The sequence below is a fragment of the Cornus florida genome, unplaced genomic scaffold (genome assembly GCF_030987335.1).
Source record: "Cornus florida cultivar Cherokee Brave unplaced genomic scaffold, ASM3098733v1 CherokeeBrave_3.0.0_Hap2_Chr07, whole genome shotgun sequence".
In the NCBI taxonomy this organism is placed as follows: domain Eukaryota; kingdom Viridiplantae; phylum Streptophyta; class Magnoliopsida; order Cornales; family Cornaceae; genus Cornus; species Cornus florida.
Window position 1 is genome coordinate 12704542 of NW_026775577.1, and position 16742 is coordinate 12721283.

General features: G+C 34.9%; 1 long non-coding RNA gene across 1 annotated transcript; it reads left to right on the top strand.

Annotated features, from left to right (window-relative positions):
• Positions 1 to 4034: 4034 nt before the first annotated feature.
• On the top strand, positions 4035 to 16486 carry LOC132266406 (uncharacterized). Its single transcript, XR_009468612.1, has 4 exons — positions 4035 to 4301; positions 10687 to 10777; positions 11863 to 14836; positions 14933 to 16486. It is a non-coding gene; the product is annotated as an uncharacterized LOC132266406 (long non-coding RNA).
• Positions 16487 to 16742: the final 256 nt, after the last annotated feature.

The following is a 16742-nucleotide window of genomic DNA, read 5'->3' on the forward strand; positions in this document are numbered from 1 at the left end:
GTGGTGCATCCTACAAAAACTTATTTAAAATTAAAATTAGACTCGTAATCTTTCTTTATAACGACTGAGAATCATAAATGAGAAAAACAACCCATATTGCTCACATCTCGCATATAAAATAAAATATTTATTGGGTTCGAAGAATTCCCTTTAATGTCGCCCATGGTTTTTACTTTTAAACCATATGTTGGACAAAATCCAGTCTAATGTAGTAGTTTTTTTTTTTATAGTCTTAATCATGTTGAACAACAACGCCATTGCATGTTATTCACGTGGCGCTTGTATAAAATTATTTAAATTTAAATTTTGATCCATTATATAATGTAATCATATAAAAACTAATTTAAAATTAAAAATTGTAACTCTTGTTGGAACACCTCTCTCTCTCTCTCTCTGTCTCTGAAAACCATAAATGAGGAATACTACTTACTTGTTTTCCCTTTATATCGCTCATGTGTCTCATGGTATGGCATAAATGATTTAAAATAGAGTATTTATTTTTTTTGAAGTATTCCTTTAGGTGTTGCCCACAGTTTTTTTTGGTTCAAAACCATCTACCTGATCAAAATTCAGTCTAACTTTGTAGCCTGTTTTTTTAAGGGAAAATTGCATTAACACCCCTTTAGGTTTCGGTCAATGTCTTTCAGATATGGGTCAACAGTTTTTTTTTAACAATGACACCCATTGGTTTCAAATATCATATTTGCCCCTGATTATTTAACTTAAAAAAATATCAACCTTGTTAATTGACGAAACTACCCTCAACCATGGGTTGGCCTTGATTGTTTTCAATTTTTTTCTATTGTGGTGGTGGGTGTGGTTGTGGTGGTGGTGGTAGTGTTTAGGTGTGGTTGTGGCGGTTATAGTGGTGTACGACTATCTGGCTATTTCAAAAAAAATTATTTTTATTTTTTATTTTATGTTGTGGTGATGGTGGTGGTTTCTTGGTGTGGTGGTGGTTATGGTGGTATAAGTATTGTTGTATATACACAATATATATACATATATATACACACACACATACGTATGTATAGAAGATATGAAGAGGTTAGTTTGGTCCATTAAAATTAGTTACGAGGTTAAATTTGTAATTTCATGATTCAAATGGGGTTGTTGATAAGTCAAATGGTTAAAGGTAATTTCAAATTGTCTTAGAGGTCTGGAGGAGTGTCAATGCACATTTTTTAAACCTAAAGAGGTGTTAATATAAAAGAAGTCATTGAGTGGCATTGACCAAAACTTCACTGGTGTCAATACAATTTATCCCTTTTTTTATTAGCCTTAATCTTATTGAACACGTATTTGACAATGTCATTGCATGTCACTCATGTGTCACATACAACGTCGCGGAGCTAGAAATTAAATCCAAGGTGGGCACAATGTTAAAAAATAAAATAAAATAAAATAATTCAATAAACATGATAACAAATATCGATTCTTTAAATCAAGAGGCAAAAAAGAAAAATTATTGCAAAATAATATTATATAGTATAAATAAGATAAATAGTTGACAAAAATTAGAAAAAGGAAAGAAAAGTAACATAACTTTGAAAGGGGAAAAAAAAAAAAATAGAGTTTGTTTCAAAAATGAAAATTTAACGTTTTTTTTAAGGAAATTAAACAAATTTAAAGAGTAAAAGAGAAAAGCAATAAAAACTTAAGAGATAATTTTAGAAAATAAAATTTTTAGGGGGGGACATTATGATATGCAGGGCCAGTTCAACGGGCATGTGGCATTAACTGGATCCAGCACAAGTCATACAAAAACTAATTTAAATTTTATTCTCATAGTCTTTTCTCTTTATGACACCCAAAAATCTTAAATGAGAAATACATGTTAACTTTTATTTTTTAAATTATTTTAGTATTAGAGTGGATGCTTTCAATATGTCACTCCATATTATTCACGTGTATCATCATGCGATACAACTAATTTAAAACAAAGTATTTATTGTTTTCAAATTATTCTTCTTAATATTGCTCATGATTTATACTTTAAAAAAATCATAAACTGGACAAAATCTAGGCCAACTTCATAACATTTATTTTATTAGTCTTTCTTGTAGGACTCTATTTGACAATTTTATTGCATCTCACCCACGTGGCGCTTGTTGTATAAAAGTAGTTTAAATTTAAGTTTTGCCAAGGCGACTTGATGCAGTCCATAAAGTGAAATCACTAAATTAGACTTCTAACATTGATTATATTAATAGAGTACTAATAATTTTTATTTTAAGAATATTATTTCTACTTAGCTCAATGAAATGTAAAAATACTATTTACTTTTTATAACTTAATATATAGTGATTGAAAAAAGAGAGTCAATAAATTACAAAGTACAAAATTTTGAACAAGTATTGACATGCAAGAGAATTTAAACATTAGAAGAAGTCCAAAAGGTGTGAAATTGTTAGGGAAAAAAAAAAAAGGTAATTAAATAATAAAATTAAAAATAATAATAATAAATTAATTGACCAATGGAAGTACATTTGTATTTATTTGGTAATTAATAAGAAGCATAAACAATTCATTAAGTTATATATATATTTATTTTGTAATTAATATAAATTATAATACACGAAGCATAATTATTTCATTAAAAAATATATATAACTAGCATAATGAGATATAAGGCCTCTTCTCTTATTGGAGGCTTTAGGCAACTGCCTTAATTGCCTTGTGATTGAACCGCTCATGAGTTTTGTCACAATTTTTAATTGAAACCATAAATTGTATAAATTCATACTAACTTTATGTTAAGTCTTTATGGGGGATATGTTTGATATGTTAGGGCACATTGCCAATGTATGCCACTTACGTGGGCAAGTTATATAAACCTGTTTTAAAATATATATATAAATTAACCCTTCTCATAGGCATGTTCAATATGACAACACATATTGCTCAAGTGTCTCATTTTATGTAAGACGTGATTTAAAATAGAGTATTTATTATTGTTGATGTAGGATTTTGCGGTGACTCGAAGCAACGTCATACCTAGAAGAGAGAGGGGAGAAAAAGGTGATCGGGAAGACACCGGTGTGATACCGGCTAAGAGCCTTCGACGATCAATTCAGTGCTAGATCGGTAAAAGGGGGAGAGAGTGAGGTATTAACGAACCCCCTCTTTATAGTGGTGTCAAGTTACATTAAAATAAGAGTGTTATACCTTTTCCTTCTAGGGGTGTCAAGTTGCATTAAAATACGGGTGGGAAACCTTTGCTCATTTTTATCCAAGCCACTAGAGCTTATCCTGCTTTGTAAACTTCGTATGACGGTGAAACTTTGCAGGTGAAGCTGGGTCAATCAGTTGGGATAGTATATATCCATATTGATTGACCCACCAAGAAGTTTGACATTATACGAAATCTATAAAGCAAGATAAAATTAACCCACCATGAAATCTATAAAGCAGGATAAGCTAATCGTCTTGGAAAAGTAAAAGGTATAACACTTCATTTTAATATAATTTGTACGACACAAATTCCTAGGCAATACCTCTCTCTCTCTCCCCCTTTACTGATCTAGCATTCTAGCACTAATTTGATTGTTCGACTGCATTCTAACACTAACTTGATTGTTCGACTCTGCATTCTAGCACCAACTTGATTGTTCGACTCTTAGGCCGGTACCATACCGGTGCCTTCCCGATCACCTTTTTCTCCTTTCTCTTCCAAGTACGATATTACTTTGGATCGCCGCAAAATCCTGCATCTAGGATTATTTTCAAAGTATTCATCTTAATGTTGCCCATAGATCTTCAAAACCAAATAGAAGATAAAATTTAGACTAATTTCACCTACTATTGCGTGTTACTCATATTGTGTTTGTTGTATTAATGTTATTTTAAATATAAAATTAGATTATGAATTACAAACATTTTCTTTCTTAACATGTTACAATTTTTTATTTATTTATTTTTATTGAAAACATATTATTTTTAATTAACATTTTTGAGGTGCTAAGTCTCCCATGTTATTTAGGATTTTTGTTTAAAAAATGTTTATCCCTTTCAGAATTTATTATTATTTTATTATATCATTATGAATTACTAACATTTTGTTGGTTATACGAATATAATAAAACCATGTCCTGTAAAGGTCTCATCTCCCAGACTCCCGCTCCTAGAAGAACAACTAGGGTCTCTGGATCACTGGTGCATGAAATCTGTTCCATCAAATACGAATGGCTACTTCTTTATCAAATCTTCTCCGTTGGAAATGTGGTTGGTGCAAACTTTTCTCTCAAAATCATGTGATGTCGTCTTCAGACTCTCCTTCCATTCAACACCAGGTCATTCCGGTAAGACTTTTGGCAATAAATGATTCCCCAGAATACATTTTTCTTTGCTTCTATTTATTGAAGGATTACTATGTTATTGCTAGAAAATATAATTGTTCCAACAAGTGATATAATTGTTGGGAATGCTTCTATTGGTAGAATTGACATGGCATGCTAACTGTTTGATGATTTGCTTCAATGGGATTTTTGTCTATACCTGTGCTATTGTCTATATCCTTTTATAATTGCTGGGAATGCTTCTATTGGTAGAATTGACATGGCATGCTAACTGTTTGATGTTTGCTTCAATGGGATTTTTGTCTATACCTGTGCTATTGTCTATTTCCTTTTTATAATTGCTGGGAATGCTTATATTGGAAGAATTGACATGGCATGCTAACTGTTTGATGATTTGCTTCAATGGGATTTTTGTCTATACATGTGCTATTGTCTATTTTCTTTTATAATTGCTAGGAATGCTTCTATTGGTAGAATTGACATGGCATGCTCACTGTTTGATGATTTGCTTCAATGGGATTTTTGTCTATATCTGTGCTATTGTCTATTTCCTTTACAAGGTGGTTCTCTGAGTGGTTCAGGAATTTGCGATAAGGGTAGACAGTATGCTTGCATGGAAGTCCTACAATGTACAACTCCCTCCTCCTCAAACTAAACCACAAAAAAGGGGTATTTATAAGCTTGATATTACCTGATTAAAGTAATCGCGAAGCATTTAAAGATAAGAGATCAAAGTCAAATTCTGGACAAATCACAGTATACAAACCAAATGTTTGAACAGTAAATACACACCACATTAAGCTCCATATATGCATTTTAATTGACTTTAAAACCATAGTCCAATATAGATTCAAATGTCAACAACTCAAATATACATGAACTTTTTCGGGGATAATTTTTTAAATAATACTTCTGGAGTTTTCTAACAAGAGTACAGGACTAAAATCATCCAGATCGAAGTGAAAATGAAAAGGTTATCATTGCATAAAGTCCATCTCAAAAAACCATTAAATTTATCATTTAGAGGAAAATAGCATTGTGTTAGTCAAGGATAACATTTTAGGTAGACCTTTTCATTTTGTTTCTATTAGTTTTGAGTTACAATCTGCTCAAATAATGATACCTCTCCAATTTGAAGCCGGATTCATTCAAACCATCTTGGACATGCAATTTAAAATTTTCTTTGACTCCATCATCAATTAATTCATGTTTTTTGCTTTCAACGTCGAACATCTTGTAACTATCTTCTTCTTTTGTTGTCTCAAATTTCTTAACTGCTATTGCTTCAACTACAAGAAGTGGAGCAACACAAATTTTCTTTCAATCAATCTCCATAACTTCACTTGGTAATTGAACAAAATTTTGATCTTCCTCCTTATTTATTTCATTCTTCTCCACTTCTAGGCAATTTTTCTCAGATTCTGATTCATGGACAAATTTTTTTTTTCTTCTTGTGTAAACTTGACCATTGCAGGAGGAGGTCGAGGCTTTGAAAACAAAGATAAATTGGTATAGGCCTGAACCTTTGTAAACCTTGGCCGATAATCCTGGTACGGCTAAAATTGGTCTCCTCATACTCCTCATAATCTAGTGGAGGAAACTTCGCTTTCAAAAGACGTTTGATCTTCAACCAAGAACTTATCGGTGCTTTTCTTTGTCGCGCACAAGTAACCTGCAACTGTTCCCACCAATTAAAAATTCTTCCCTTCAATTTGTATGCAATGAGTGCGACCTTCTTATCCTCTGGAATCCCCATGTAATCAAAGAAACTCTCAAAATCTTCTTGCCAATCTAGAAAATCTTCAACATGAAAGAGACTGTCAAAATTGGGAAGGTCAATTTTCATTCAAAAATTCCTAGAATCATAATCTTCATGATTGGAATATCTTTGTGTATTTCTGTGACCCCCAACCACATGTTCCTCATAGGCTAATTGACTATGCGGAGGGAAGGGGTTTCGACTACGAACAGGACGAACACGATCTACATCGTCGTTGCGCAACCTGTTGTTATCGCGGTTCTGCTCTAGACCTAACTTAAGCCTAGCAAGCATTGATTGAATATCTTGCAGCGTTCGCTGGGTTTCACGTTAGCAATCTTGAAATTCGGCTTTAGAAAAAGCCACTCTATGTCGATCTTCGTCGCTATAGAGGTTGCGATGAAAACGATCACCTACCATCAGATGATCAGACCAGGAAAAGATAAGGCTCTGATGCCAACTAACGTAAGCGGAAGCTATATTTGTTCACAAAGAACAATAAACTACTTTGAATCCACAAAGTAACAACTTTGAATCCACAAAGCAAGAGATAAGTTCAAAGAAAATCTTATATTGTATTGAATAATTGAATGAATGATTCTGCTATCTGCATTACATATATTTATAATGAAAGGAAACCTTAATTCATATGGAAATGAAACTAACTGCAATACGAAACCTTATAACATAAGGAAACCTAATTTCGAAAGGGCACTAATACTCGAAAATAAGCCTAAAAATAAAGTTTCTCTAAAAATTCCGAAAAAATAGAATACGAAACTTAATCAATAAAAACTACTAAATCTAAAATTTGAGATAAATCTGACTTCGTTTAGGCCTTAGACAAAAGTCCCGAAATAATCAACAGGCCTTCAATAATGTAATAAAACGGGATTTCGGAGTCCTAAACAAAAGTTTTCAGCCGAAAACCAACATGGCCCACAAGCTAAAGCTAGTAGGTTTTTCTTAATGCATCGTTTCCACCCGAAAAACACTCTTATTTTGTCGAAAACGGACTTGTTGGTCTCATTGAATTTCTGTCCTGCATCAGTAAAAGCCAACTTTTATCCCTCAAAGCTCTACATTTATTTTGGTGATTTGATTTTTTTATCACCTTCTTTGAACCCCACCTGAGGCTTTTCTCAATACAACGACGGGGTAATGAGACTTTGGAAATTTAGAATAATGAGCTTTGGAAATTTCCATCTTTTTAGTTTATTTTTCAGAAAGCGAAGCTTTCCTACTAAGATAAAACTCGATGATCCCACCACCATGTCCTCCTCCCACTAAGACCGCACCATACCCTGAAAATCCACCGCTCTAAGCCACATGTTCTCAAATCTGAAAGGGTACAAAGAGGTGTCAAACCTCCACAGTCCAAGACCAAAGGAATATGGTCCGACGTCACCCAAGCCAAAACAGCCCGAACTGTGTCCGGGAACTTCTCCTGGACTCCGCTCTTATTGCCAGTGAATGTGTGGATTTTAGGCTTAGTAGCGGGGTTCCTAGAGTTTTGTGTAAGCTGGATATCGAGAAAGCCTATGATCATGTTTACTGGAGCTTTTTGTTCTATTTGTTAGAAAGGATGGGTTTTGGAGAGAGATGGAGGAGATGGATTGAAACATGTGTTTCGTCTGTCAGATTTTCGATGTTGGTCAATGGGTCTCCATTCGGGTTCTTTGGTAGTTCTCGTGGCTTGAGGTAAGGGGACCTTCTCTCCCCTTTCTTGTTCATTATTGTTATGGAGGCTCTTAGTAGGTTGATGAGGAGGGCTGTGGCCTTGGGGCTCATACGAGGCTTCAAAATTGGTCCAGAGGCAGCTCATCAGTTGGAGATCTCTCACTTGCTTTTTGCGGATGACACTCTGGTTTTTTGTGAGGCAAAGGTGTCCCAATTGAGAAACTTGAGATGTGTCCTGGTTTGTTTTCAGGCTGTTTCTGGGTTGAAAGTTAACGTGGGAAAGAGTGTGCTTGTCCCTGTGGTGGAGGTTTAGGAGGTGGATTCTCTTGCAGCTGATTTAGGATGTGGGACGAGCTCTTTCCCAATTTTTTATTTGGGATTGCCTTTGGGTGTCTCGTCAAGGAGGGTGGGAAGTTGGGACCCGGTGATTGAACGTTTCGAGAGAAGGTTGGCTAGGTGGAAAAAGCAATATCTTTCAAAGGGAGGTAAAGTTACTTTGGTGAAGAGCACTTTATCCAGTCTTCCAACTTATTTTCTTTTGCTGTTCCAGATCCCCTCTTCTATTGTTGAAAGACTTGAGATGCTTCAACGGAACTTTCTTTGGGGCGGTCTGGGGGAGGAGTTTAAATATCATCTTTTTCGGTGGGAGCAAGTATGCAGGCCCTTTAAGTTAGGAGGTCTTGGGTTTAGGAGATTGGCCCCTTTCAATAGGGCACTCCTAGGCAAGTGGCTTTGGAGGTTTGGCAGTGAAAGACATAGATTATGGTGGAAGGTTGTTTCATGTCGGTTTAGGGAGGAGAGAAGGGGACGGTCTGCTAGGCCGGTCAGATCTACTGTCGGCGTGGGGGTGTGGCATTCCATTGGGAAGGGTTGGGATGAGTTTTCTAAACATATTAGATTCAGAGTTCAGGAAGGTAGGAAAGTTCGGTTTTGGGAGGATCCTTGGTGCGAGGACTGTCTTTTGTCTTGCCTATTCCCAAGGTTGTTCAGGATTGCTGTGGATAGACATGTTTTGGTTGCTAACTACTATTGTCTTGATAGCGATAAGTTGTCTTGGGATGTACAGTTTCGGCGATCCTTTCAGGATTGGGAGTTGGATGACGTCACTTGCTTGCTGGGCCTTTTGTATAGACAGGAGGTGGATGGCACTGGGTTGGATTCTCTGACTTGGGTGCTTTCTTCGCAGGGGACTTTTCAGTTCAGTCCTTCTTTTTCTGCCTTTCCAGTTTTCACGGTACCACTTTCCCGTGGAAAACGGTTTGGCATTCAAAGGCTCCTCTTAGGGTGGCCTTCTTTGCTTGGACTGCTGCTTGGGGTAAGATCTTGACTCTGGACAATTTGAGGAAGTGAAAGACAAGTCATTGTCAACCGATGTTGTTTGTGTATGATTGATGGAAAGTCTGTGGATCACCTTCTCTTGCATTGCCCCGTAGCTCATGACTTGTTGGAGTCTTATTTTGGGTCTTTTTTAGCGTCCAGTGGGTTATGCCCCGAACCTCACGGGGCTTGATTGATATTTGGAGGGGCCAAAGGGTGGGAGCGCGTGTTCGCGATTTTTGGAGGGTGACCCCCCTTTGTGTTTGGTGGAGCGTCTGGAAAGAGCGGAATAGAAGATCTTTTGATGGGAAGGAGATCTCCATTGGGGCGTTGAAGTTTTCTATTATTTGTTCTCTTTTTAGATGGGGTTTGGGGAGAGATTGTTTATCTGTAGATGAGATCATGGACTTTTTGGAGTCTTTGGGTTCATAGGTCCTCCCCTTTCCCTATTTTTTCTTTTTATCGGTTCTTGTACAGCTCTTGGGATGTGTTCCCCTTTTGAACGCTTTCTAATACATTTTTACTGATAAAAAAAAAAATGTTCCAATACCTTTTTTTTTTTGGGTTGATTCTTGTAGCACAACTATGGAGTCAATGATACAATATATATATATTTTTATACCTTTCCTCACATAAAAACCATCACCAGTTCGTTAGTAATGGCTCGATTAAGGATGGACAAATGATATTGATGCTCCACTTTTGTACTCACACCCCACACAATTGTTCTTCAAAAAATTTCTCTTCATGATTATCTAAAAGAGTATTTCTACTTTTGATGGAACACTGTCATTTATTTCGTAAAAATGATCAATTGGACTGCAAGAGTACAAAAGTGGAATCCAAAAAGGCCTCTCTGCCATGATACCATCTGAATGACAAGTCTTCTCTCTCTCTCTCTCTCTCTCTCTCTCTCTCTATATATATATATATATATATATATATATACTTTTTTTGGTCGGTAGGACTCTTCTCATTTGTATTTGTCTAAAATTGAAAGTAACTGTCGATCACTGTGATTTTGTAAGTTGCTCCAATTAAGGTGGGATAATTAATGAAAACTAGCATTTTCCTTGTGAAATTGGCTTATGTTTTCATGCATTATGCTTGAACAGCGTTCTTTAAATGTCTCTCCTTGTCTCTCTCCAATTATCCATAAGGAATTTGTGGATTGTTACATTCTTCCCTTCCTGCCTCCTTTTGTGAAGATTTCTTTGTTGCATGATGAACAAGAGAACACCCTCTTTAGACACGCTTCAACGTATCCCACTACATAACTGTTGCTAAGGCACCGAAAGAAAGGAAGAGCCTCAGATGCCCATTCATTTATCTCAATGTAGATATTCTTCCAAATTCATTCATTTGTATAACTGTAGCAATACGAAAATAGGAAAAAACAAAAACACATCCATATATTCTGGCATTTTGTGGCGGGACAAAAACTTCTGCCTGGTTGTGTGATAGACAAGGTGACAAAGTTATGCATAAAAGCAAGTATCTTGACTCAGTTCAAATGCGTGGGTGAATTCAACGATTGAGATATTTGTTATCTATGTCTAGAAAAAATCACCAGGACTGCCATTTTTAAGAAACCAAATTCTCAACTCTTATTATGGTCAAAATGATGTGCAGGTTGCTAAATCTGCCATTTTTGAGACATTGGACATGTGAAGAGATCTGCCCGAGATTCATAATTTTGTGGAGGAATAATCCATTAGACATGGTAAGAAAATGTTTCCATATGTCGCCCACATTGTAATGTTATCTCAACAGCAGTATAATAAGTATTCAGACCAACAACGGCATGATAATGACAGGCTGACAGCAAGAATTCAACCCAACCTAACAAAACATGCTTTAAGGCCACATTTTTTTAGTTTTTGTAATCATATGCCAATGTACCTTCTGCACTACCTTAAAAATATCTTTCCTTTTCATTTTTCTATTGTCCTTGAAACACTCTCAATTTCAGATTGTTTCACTCTTTCTGATTGGTCATGTTACTTGTCTTAATTGTGTATACCCAAACTATCCTTACTAGTTTTTTCTTTGCCTTTTCACAGTTGTGCTCCTCCAACTAATTACAAAATGCTCTACATATTTTTCCTTCTTTGTGTCATCTACATTCATCTCACTTTGTTGTGTTCTGTCCCGTGAAGTATAGTTTTTTTTAAAAGTAACTCTATATCATGTCCTGTCAAATGTTTCCCTCCTGGTGGATCATCAGGACTTAAAAATAAATGGTCACTCTTTGGTATCTCTTGTCCATTAATATTTGATGCATCCTTATAGTTTTTTAACGTGCTATGGTTACATCTTATATTTTACCTTGGTTTTGCTCATCTTAAACCTCGATTGTAAGACTTCTAATAATCCAACTTAGTAATTGCCCGGCATTCGGAGGTAAGGGCAATCTGTCTTTTCTTTCTTATGTTGGACCGCACCTTCATCCTTCAAAATTAATCCTTGTTAATGAATGAATAAAAATGACTAAGATGATTAAAAAGCTACAGAGCATAAACCAAACTGAGAATATGTACAATTGTATCTAGTAAATGATATTACTTATTATGCCCAATAAGTAGTGTGTAGTCAGTATGATTATGCATGAAACTGAAATTTTTGGTGCCTTCGTTGACTCAATTTAGGTTCCAAAAATTGTTTCTGTGTTGAAAGTTGGATTACAGTTACTTTTTTTCTTGCATAATACCTAAACAAAAAAAAATTATAGGAAATGACATTTTCTTTTCCTTTTTTTTTCTCCCTTTCTTTAAGATTCTCATAAATTGATTTATTCTTTCTTTGTAGTGGAAAAGATTGTGGAAGCTAGAGGGTGGCATCAGTTAAATGCAAGTAGGTATTGATAATTTCTTTTCAGTGGAAAACTAATTACTACTTCTTAGATGAAAGACATGTTGAATGCTATTATTGAATCAATAGTTAAAGATATAAAATAGTATTGTTCCCATGATTCAGAAGGATTACATATCAGTTTAGAAATTCTTGTATTATTGACCTGTTTTGGTAATTACGCTTATACTATTGTCTTTTCCAAAATTTTGACCATTTGATGTAGTTAGATATAGGAAATATCTGGAGCCAGTAAGATTTTTTGTGTTTACTGTTCATACATTTGGTTTATATACTGTGGTTGGTCCAGAATGTGACTTAAATTTCTAGACTTATGTGAATATTAAGTATCTTAAAGTAACAAAGGAACAGACTTTTAGTCCACCGCAAAGTTGATGAAACCTCTTCCATACCAACTTCAGTACTCACCACTATTAATCACTAAAATGCACGGTATTTTCTTTTACTAGCTTTGGAATCTAGGTTCGATGGATTATTCAAGTTAGTTAATGAATCATTTTGTTTAGTAGTTCTTTCTAATACCTCGTTATCTTTTTAGAAAGAGAAGGGAAAAAAGTATGCTGCTAGTTAGCATTATTGTTTGATTCTAATGATAAACAAACACACAAGTTAATTTGAATTAGTTAATTATTTAATTATATTACTGTTATCTTCAGTGCAATTGGTTGCTTGATCAAATATGATTTTGCATTAAAAATATAATGATTGCTTCTTTACGTATATGTCAAAATATAACCATATAATCTGACAGATTCTGTTTGGTCGTGTTACCAATTTAGCCACGTGTTGCTTTTTCTTAGCACCAGAAGTGGGCTGGATATGAGAAAAAAAGTCTTGGTCTTGGACCAATAATTGGGCAATGATATGACCTCAAAGCTAAATCTGGGTTTTGGATGAGGTCTATTTGCATCCAAGATGAAGTGATCTATATCGTCCATGGTCTAAATAATGAAAATTTTAAAATTAACATTGATATAGTTTCATTAAACTCTTTTTAGTTAAGTACCAAACCATTTGCAAACTAAACCATAGAAAACCATGATGTTTGAATCATAATGATACTAGGTCTAAAAGAGTACAAAGTTGATGATGCAACCTTTGTAGATCTATACACATTCAAAAAGAAAGTCAAAATGGTTCATTTTTCAATGACATCTGAGTAATATACATTAACATAGAAAAGGATATCAACATTTTAGTTTTTCTTTTTTTTTTTATAATTTTTTTATAATTTTTTTTTATATATATCCTTCAAATTAAGATATTGAGGCTCAAGTACAATAAGTAAATTGATCATTTCTAAAAAGAAATAGAAATGAAGAAAAATGCCACTTTTGTATAATAAATTGTTCATCTTCTTCAATCTAAGTTTTGTAATGGAATGAATACAGTGTTAAACAATTAAAAGATATATAGCAAATATCTGATGTAGATTTTAAAAGGCGGCTATGTAATATTTAAGTTTGCATACCTGGTGAGTTGATATTGATGGTTCACTCATCACTTTCTGCAAGTTGAAATGAAATCTAAAGTATAAGTTTCCTATCTATTGTTTTTATGGTTCAAAAATGGAGGCTGCGAAGTTACTTTAACTTAAATGCACATATGACTTTGAGATTATGGACAATGAAGTTTTTGCATTTGCAAAATTTATGTCATGGTTGTATTAAATCTTTACTTACTATTATGTATCGCATCATCATAGTGTAAATGATGTTGTGAATACTTATGAAAGTATGTATGGCTATTATGATTTATAAATTCATAATAATAATTAAAATTCTAAAATGAAGATAAGAATAAATATTACATTTGTAGTAAGAATGTATGAAAAATTATTTTCTTCCTCCTCAGTTTGGTAGGTTAAATAAATAATCAAAAGTAATCAATGTTAATTGATAATGTAATTATTTGCATCATTAATACATTATGGTCATTTGATGAGTTGACTTGGAGGCATGCACTCATCATAATTTTCATATGAAGTTGAAATAAATCATATGAAAATTTTACATGGTTATTGCTATTATAATGTCTTTATTTCAATCATTATGTTGTTCAATAGGGCAAGTTGGCAATGCATTTGTTGGGGGCGGGGGGAGATGCAAACAAACAAAACTCTCAACTCTTATTAGGTCATAAAGTCCAACTCTCTGACCAAGAATATCAATTAATAAATCAAGGGCTTGTTTGGTTGCAGTTTAAGATATTTCTGTATAATATCTCGTGTTATTTTGTTTTGTGGTTTCAGTTGTTTTTCTTTATGTTTTTCCAATTGAAATTTCTATTATTTTGGCCCTATTTTTTCTTTTTTGTTAAGCACACCAAACATTTATGTATTCTCTATTGCTTCTGCCTTCCTAGTTTTTTTGGGAAGCATTTTAAACATTCAAATAAGCTCTAATTGTGACCAAGTTCTTCTATAATATACCAAATTATGCTCCAGGATGCTTTAAATTATGAAATTATTCACTGTTCTAATACATTCTGAAGAATATCAGGGAAAAAATAAAATAAAAAAAGAAAAAGGAAAAAGAAAAACTCTCTCCGTAGAATCAAAATAAAAGAAATAACAGTCACCAAGAGTTCTGCAGTGGTTTCTCCAACACAGCTGAAAGGTACATCTCCTTGAGCTCTTCTCCACGATCAAGCTTCCGTCCCACTACCCACTTCACCTTCTTGAATCCAATGCTGTGGATAAGTGGCATATAAACATTCTCCAACTGGTCACCCACACAGAAGAAATGGTCAAGCCAAAACAACCCTCCTGGTCTAAGCACCCTGTAGATGTCAAAAAACATGAAGTGTAGCAGTGTTGTGGGTATCCAGTTACTCAACACATGCATCGAGTGCACAATATCCAGCGTGTTATCGAAGAAGGGAAGTCTCTGAGAAATGCTTATATATAATGGTATGACCCCTCTTGCTGCTATAAAATTGTTGAAAGGACCATTCAAATTCATGGAAGTTGTAACAATGGTTATGTTCCTTTCCCTCATTCTTATAGCAAATGTAGCCACACCACCTCCAATGTCAAGCCCTATACGGATTGTGCCAGCCTTCTTCATTGCAAGTACTTCATCGATTGAAAAATCAAGCTCCCTACCAACATTACTTGTCCAACGGATCTTTTCTGGACCCTGAAGATCGAAACAGTCTTTACAATCATCAAAGCCCTTCTGATTTTTCTTGCGGTTGATGAGACATGAGTAGTCCTTGCAAGTATATGCTGTCCAAACCACGGATGAATCAGATGGCGTGGTCCAATAGCTTACAGGAATAGGGTAGGGCTCAACATATTCTGGCGGAGAAGCTGGACGACAACGACGGCGAGGCAGTGGCTCACAGCCTTTGAGAAGGAGCTTCTGGGCTAGGATTTCATCATCTGGGCAGGACCCATTGACCGTGTATGACATGTAGCGCTGTAGTATTTCAGGAAAGAGGGTGCAAGGGGCACCAACTGGAGGTAATATTTTGTCAGAATCAAAGTTAGTGTTGAACCCGAATGGGAGTGTTTGTGGAGATGTGAAGGCTAGGTATTCAGGTGGGAGGTCTGAAGTAGTTTGAGATTTCTCAGACAGTTCAACTACATCGTGTCTAGGAGCTAAGTCGGCGATGGCAGGGGCAGTGGTGGTGATAATGGTGGTACCGGTGTTGGCAGTGGTGGCGGTAGGATTGAAAGAGCAAGAGGAATAAAAGGTGGCGGAAATGAACAGGGTGAGAAGATTTGAAGACAACAGGAGGAAAAGAAAGAAGAGATTGGAGACAGATTTGGGCTTGTGAGGGGAATCCATAGGTGATGTTTCTGATTGATACAGATTACTTAGAGTTGAAGATGAAAATGTTGGTGTTAAGAGTAGGTAAGCTTGGGAGATGTCCTATTTGCTAACTAAAATAGATTAATGGGGCTCTCATTTTTAGTCAAGCATTGATGGTGTTGTCAAGAGGCATCTCATTTATAATACAAATTAGGTGATGTTGATCATCACTGTTTATATTAAAGTAATGTAGCAGGTGCTAGAGCTTGTAGAAGGTCAACTCTGGGTGAAACTCAATGAAGTCCAACTCCATAAATTAATATGCTTCTCAGAAAACCAAGATCTTGTTTTTCGCGGCTAATGTAAGCAAAAACTCGTTTGATAAATAGATTTTCCCCCCCTTTTCTGGGATTTTAATTCAGAACTAATGCAAACTATTATTAGGTGCTCTTGATCATCACTGCTCAAAGATGCACATTTGACAAATGCTATTATTTTACATTTGATGATGCTAAATCTTAAGTGAGATGTATAAAATTTCAGTTTTTGTTTTACCAAAAAATTCTCTCTCCCTCTCTCAATATATATATATATATATATATAGATAAATATATGTACTTATGTGTATATGCCTTCCTGACTAAAGATGCACGTTTGACAAATACTATTATTAGGTGCACTTGATCACCACTGCTTAAAGATGTACATTTGACAAATGCTGTTATTTTACATTTCATGATGCTAAATCTTAAGTGCGATGAATAAAATTTCAGTTTTTGTTTTATCAAAAAATCCTCTCTCTAATATATATACACACACACACACATGTGTATGCCTTACTGACTAAAAAGATGCACATTTGACAAGTGCTATTATTGTAAGCTGATCCGCCCAAGGAGGTGGATCTGAGGATGATCATAAATTCAATAGCCATAAATTTCAACTTAGTAAACTTATTTTTTTCTCTCTCAAATTTAGTGTTGTTTTATGGGGATGGGTGTCATTAGTAAATACATAACAGAAAATCCACATGCATTGTCTTGGATGGATGTGTCCTAG